Raw genomic sequence first — 6,751 nt, forward strand, 5'->3', positions numbered from 1 at the left:
CTTCAAGTTAGAGACTGGAACTATATTATACCTATTTCCTAGAAGTTTGTGCCTTAATCTTGTTAATTTGTTTTATGATTCCATGTGGGGTGTTTGGTGATCAATTGTTGTGGGTTTTGTGCAGCATTCATTGTTTGGAGCACATGATTTACATTTTCTTTCATTATATATTGCTAATAACTTTTATTAGTTATTCCTTAAGATATTCTTTTTTGATAAGCTCTGGCGAAACATGTGTTGTGATTAACACAATAAGCAATCCATATAAAACAGTAGCTCATCCCACAATAAATCAGGACTCAAACAGTTGCATATATATCAGTTATTGCTACTCTGCATTAGAGATGTGCGGGTTCCTGGAACCGAACCCGAACTTTGGGGTTCAAGGGATTCCGAGTCCTGGCTATAGTCTTCGCGACAATCTCATATCCCAAAAGAAGGCAAAACGTTATCTTCCCGGCATCTAATTTCACATATTTTGGATGGCATATAAAAGTCCCTCCCACACGATCGGGTGCCATTTCATACAGAAGGGTGGAAGGAGAAAGGCCCTCATTCAGAGGCGGTCGGAGGATGCAAGCGGTCGCTCAGAAACTGGGCAGCCGCTTGCATCCTGACCGGCCGCCTCTGTTTCGGCCGTTAGGCTGTGGGTTTACACCCACAGCTCTAACGACCGCTAGGGTGATGGTCGCGATGGTCATAGTCCATCACGACCATCGGGGCTTACAACGAGACCCTAGGGTAGGGTCTCACTTGTCGTAAGCCCCGGAGAGCTTCTGGCTCTGTCAGAGCCGGAAGCTCTCCACTGACATCACTAGTGATGTCAGTGGGGCCTCCCCCAAACGGCAGGCGTTCCCATGGGAACGCCTCCATTTGGGCTGCCACCCACCCGGCCCGCCTTCCAAACGGGGTGAGCTGTCAATCAACATTGACAGCTCACCCCCTTTGGAAAGAGACCCGATATGACCGGCGCTGTCGGTCGTAGCGGGTCTCACGCATGCGCACGAAGGAGCCGGCTCCCTCGTGCGCATGCGCACTGGACAAACATTGAGGCGGCCGTGCGGTCATAGACCGTATGGCCGCCTCTGAATGAAGCCCAAGGTGTGGGACTGTGGGCAGTGAGACACTATATTAAAAAACAGCTTTTGCAAGCCATCAGGCATTAGGTTAGGAGGAGTTAGGTTTAGGTTTCGGACTTGGATCTGGAGACAGGAGTAGGTGCCTAGGAAGTGTGACTGCAGGCATCATTGTCACTTTTCAGTGTACAGTATGTGTGTTTGAAATGCAAACAAATAGGCTAGATATTGTCTATGTTGCTGTTAATTTTTTTTTGTTTGTTTGTTTCTCAAAGTGATCCTGCACCTTTTTTTTCTGCAGTACTGTATACTTATTTGTTATCTGTCCCAAAAGTACTCTACTGTGTTTAAGGCTGCTGCACCCCAAGAAGACCTCTTTGTTTTGATTTTTTTCTCAGTTATAGAAACAAGAAATAGCAAAATATATATATATTTGTCCGTTTAGCCTAAAAAAAAAACTGCAGTCTTTTCTAATTGAATTAAAAAATTATGCTGTTCTGTGTGCGGTGGTTTCCCACCCTTAATCTGCACCCCAAAACAATTCTCACAAAGACCTATTCCTCCAAGTGTGTGCAAACAATTGCCAGTGTTTTGGGGTTTTTTTTGGTAAAATTCATTAGTGCAAAATAAAATGTGTTATCCTTCCAGTGTAAGCAATGATGTGTGCAGTGGTGTCCCACCCTTAATCTGCACCCCAAAACAATTCTCACAAAGATGACAGAATGATGTCTCCTCCTTCAGTTTTTCCAGAAAATGCTGCTGCCAGGAAAAAACTGACCGTTTACAAGAGACCCACTGGTGAGGAGGATGAGTCAACTCAGCGCACCAGAGTGAAGCACCATTATGACATCTGGTCAGGCTTAAAAGAATTGCCCCAAATTATTGACACCTCTACTGTGACTCAATTTGATACAGTGAGCTTCAAAAAATAGAGGAGGATTATTTACTTGAAAAGTGTGTTTAGCACAGCCGAGAACCTTGAGAGCTATCAGTGTAGGAGGCTACTTTCTAAAAATGTGGAAAAACTGATGTTCATAAAAATGGACTACAAATTTTATAAGGAAGAACTTTGCAGCCAATTACAACAATGTACAGAGACTTCTGTAATAGTGGATTCCAGTGGGGATGAGCTAATATAGTGTTATGATGATGTTAACAACAGTGATGAAGGTGAGGATGACAATGATAATAACGTGTTTTAACTGTAGAGATGATCAAACTGTAGAGATGATTAACCACATTGTTAGCTGCCTTAAACCTATTGTTAGCTTGTTTTGTGGGGACCCAAACAAACCAAGTGCTTCAGCCACAAAAGTGGCAGTCCTTGTTGCTGAAGTGCTTGATTTTTTAAACTGTGCATGACCTTTCTAATATACAACAAGAGTGGATGGGAGGGCCCAAGGACAATTCCATCATGCACCACTTTTCACCACTTTTCATTATAGGCTTTGCCAAGATTGTGTGTGTTTGACAGGCAGTGTATATTGCTATACATTTCCAGGATGTTTTCTTTTGTATCAAGTAACAGTTTTACTGTACTTTACTGGGGCGTTCATGTTATTTTGTAGTTTAGCCAGTCAGTTTGCTGCAGCCTTTGGTCAATGTTAAGTTAATTATGTTTCTGTGGTAAAAGCAAAGATAGATTAAAAAGTTCCCGCCATTATTTTGTGCGCACTGACATGGACCATATACAGTGAGAAATCAATGAGAATTCTTGCCATCAGGGCAATATCCAATACAATTTATATACAACATTAGCAGATCATTAATAAAAAGGTGTATATCATTACAACACTATACAGAGACATGATTTGTGGAACATAATGGCCAGTGGCAGAACTATGGGAAATAATGGAGGAGCCTGCCGCCGGGTTCCAGCTCTAAAGGGGCACCTCCTCCATTATCCACAACATATTCACTCCACTTAGGGCTGTAACTATGTACCCGGAGTGTACTGTCAAGGCCGCTCAATACATGGCACCCTTTCCTGGCACCTGAGAAGCCACCATACACTAGTGGAGAGCTCCATGTCAGACCATCAGCTGCTGCCTTCGTCTGTCTATAGCCTGTCTGCATGCAAATTACTACATTACAGTGTCTGCAGCTGTGACGGGGGGCACCAAATTATAACTTGCCCATGGGCGTCTGGGATGAACTTACGCCACTGATAATGATAGAGAGTGACGGGCTGGGAATGGATGTGAGGGCATACTTGGGAGAGGACAAATATTTCAAGTCCATGGAAAAGTACCTGGAGAAGTGTGGAGCAATTACTTTTAGGGGAAAACAAGAGTTCAGTATTGTTCATATAGTCTTAATCAAAAGGGTCCATGGTCCATCTTGATTATAGTGATATGATCAAAGTCTTAGATGATAAAGTGTACTTCTTTCCATTACACATTTTCATATGCCCAGGCCTGATCATAGTCCAGCAATAAACACTAATTAAACGTCTTCAGCATTTAACCCTTTTTAAAGTCTCTTGGTCACTGCAAAAATTAAACATTAGAAATTTTAATATGAACACAGAAATGTACAATGAGACAATACAGAAGTATTTTGGTTTAACTCCACAGTCCACCCTTTAGTTAATTAATAATTAACACTTGATCCTCCTATAACAAGATACTTCTAAATGCTTAGTGAGATAGGAAAAGGTAATTAGTGTGTGTTGGGATATAGTACTTACTCTGACTGCGTCTCACAAGCCCTGGACCATTGGTAATGGTGTGGGGTGCACCATCCCTGTCAGAGTATAGAGGAAAATATAGAGTAGTGACAGCAAGGAGAATCTTCACTCCTTCATTGGATTGAGGCCCATAGCTTGATGCAGATTTTTAGCAGTGGTGTGCGTGTAAATGATAAGCAGAAACAGGGGAAAAGAAGTAGGTCTATGTATAACATCCTGGAATCGATGATTCACTCATTTCTGTGCTACTGGGATATATATATACGGCTTTACAATCATAAGCTGTGTTGTGGGCTTTCTAGCTGGAGTACAGATTTTCTTAAAGCAGTGCACCATGGCTGGTAGATACTTACAGTAACACTGACTTATATCAAGGCAATTACTATTAGACCCCCGCTTTACATAGATGGTTTACATGAATACATGAATACTACACTAACAAGAACTTGTCCTATTCAACCAAAAGTATCCCAGTCCTTATATTGATGCATACTTTCTTTTATATCCTACAACTGTTTGATTTTAATTTAAATAGGGTCATAATTGCTTGAAACATTGAAACAACGCATCCTTTTGAAGTGTTCATACCTACTTCCAGTTTTGAGCTACAGCTACAGGTTATCTAACATCCATGCTCTAACCTCCCTTAATTCATGATTTATAAGAGAGATAACAGTGCTTTTAGCGTTAGAAAAAGCTATATTACCGCATAACAAGAATATACCCATTGGTAGATACATATCGGGCCATATAAAGCTTCCTTGAACTTCCTCTATACACTTGTCAGTATTATCCTAAGGCTGTAGTAATGGCCTCCCAGTAATATTCCTAGGGGCGTCAAGAGCCAAGCCGGGCACGGGGGGCGTGACCTAATCGGAGGAGGCAGTGCCATGCGCCACTAGGCTAAAAAAAAATAATTTAAATAATACTTTTCGCTACCACCCACAGGCATAGGAGACTTCTGCGGCTGCTGCTCAACGTGTGCTGGGCTGCTGTGAGATAAGAGGAAGTGGGGGGGCGGCCCCAGGTCCCTCTAGCAAGCCTGGGCCCAGGTAATTGGTTACATTAAACTTGCCTGTTTTCACCCAGATGTGTACTTCCCAGTAAGTCATAAAGTATGCTTGTATGCTTCCTCTACATGCATAGGTGGTACTACGCAAAATGCTTCACTACCTGCGGCTGTGGTAGCTACTGTAACTCAACAAATGTACTGTATATTCAACTACTGGGACACGTCATTTTAATTCAATATTTACATATACAATAGGGAACTTAGGGTAACCTCTGGCACTTATAATGGTTATGCCATGTATCTCTTTTCTTCCATATATTAGTCTGAAACATGGTGGTGGTGAAACGGGCAGTGTCATCAGTCACATAGGAATCATAGGTGGGTGTTGCTACCTGGCTTACGACAACTCCTGTCTATAGATCTTCAGCCATTTGGGCAATTATTTAGTAAGTTAAAATTCCTACCATCGGTATTACTTATCATGAACATTATTTGGTCGACTGATCTTTTATCGCTCTTAGGGGCTGTCGAAGTCAAATAATTGAGTATGATCATTTGCAGTTATTATCTGATGATCTAGTCGTCTATTGTCTGATAAATGGTAAATCAGACGCTACTTTGCATCAGCACAATCCAATGCGGACAACTGCGAACCCACCACACACACACACACTGAATCACATAATGCACACACAATAGACTTATATGCTTACACATAGACGCTCATATGTGTAACCACATGCATACACATAGATGCCCACGTGTGTCCTCACATACATACGAACATTTCCTACATCAATGCACTGATGCACATATGCAAACGCATATGTATATAATGGTTCCTATTTACAATAAGTTAATAAAGAGAGTTATTAAAGGTCTTTTTAACAACTAATTATGATGTAATGTGTGCGTAAATAAGATCTAAGGTTTAGAACATAGTAGACATGTCATGTTTGGTATTATATTAAATCACTGTTCATTTGCAGATCTCCGGTTCTATCAGCAAGGAGATCGAATCATGCGTCCGCAAGTTAAAGAGAGTTATTGGTTAGCATGTTAACATTTTGTATGTAGTGTCTGTAGCCAGTTTAACCAGTTCTTCCGCGGGAAACTACACAAAGCAAAGTAGCTCTTAGAAATCGTTCACCATTCAAAATCCTCTAGTGAGAAGTTGCTAAGAATTTTCCAGAATGGGGGCTAAGCAAACACTAGTAACGGTCAACGATGTGCTGCTCATGGAAGGGTCGGCAAGGTACATAATGTATACGAAGTATGGTGCGTATGCTACTGTGTACTGTGATGAATATGTCAAGATGATCAAAGGATTTAAAAAATCTTTCCCTAAAATTGGCAGTTTCGATTTGGATGTACTAAATAATGTAAAAAATAGCATATGTTTAGTCTAATCACTGAAGAAACGAGTAAAATACAATGACTGCTTAAAGTTGTGGCAGCACAAGGGGAACACATGGTTGAGTGGTGTGCACGCAACGCAAAACAGCGTCATGCAAGCTACGCAAGGGAGCATGTGCATGATGCAAAATAGCGTCACGCATGCGACGCAAGGGAGTGTGCATGCGATGCAAAACAGCGTCGTGTACGCGCCGCATGGGAGCGCGCATGCACCGCAAGGTAGCGCTACCAAAGGTAAAGGGGATCGCGCATGCACACCTCCACTGCCCTATGTGGTTGAAGGTGAAGGCACAGCCAATGCCAAAAATAATAAAAATGTAACAAGTAATTTGTACCCTGTACTAAGCAACTATAAAGAAAATGTGTATGTAGAAGATGATGGACCCACAGTAATATCAGCCATTTCACATACTGTTAATCTGTTAGAGGCACTACAGAAACAAGTAAAGGAAGTGACCCCCCCAGTTGTAGCAGAAGAGGAGATTGCCGAGGGTAGTGGAGTGCGTTGCAGTAAGAAACTGAACCTCCAGAGTACCGAAACCATAAGCCCCGTAGTTA

The sequence above is a fragment of the Taudactylus pleione genome, unplaced genomic scaffold (assembly GCF_031769625.1).
Source record: "Taudactylus pleione unplaced genomic scaffold, aTauple2 ptg000331l, whole genome shotgun sequence".
NCBI lineage: Eukaryota > Metazoa > Chordata > Amphibia > Anura > Myobatrachidae > Taudactylus > Taudactylus pleione.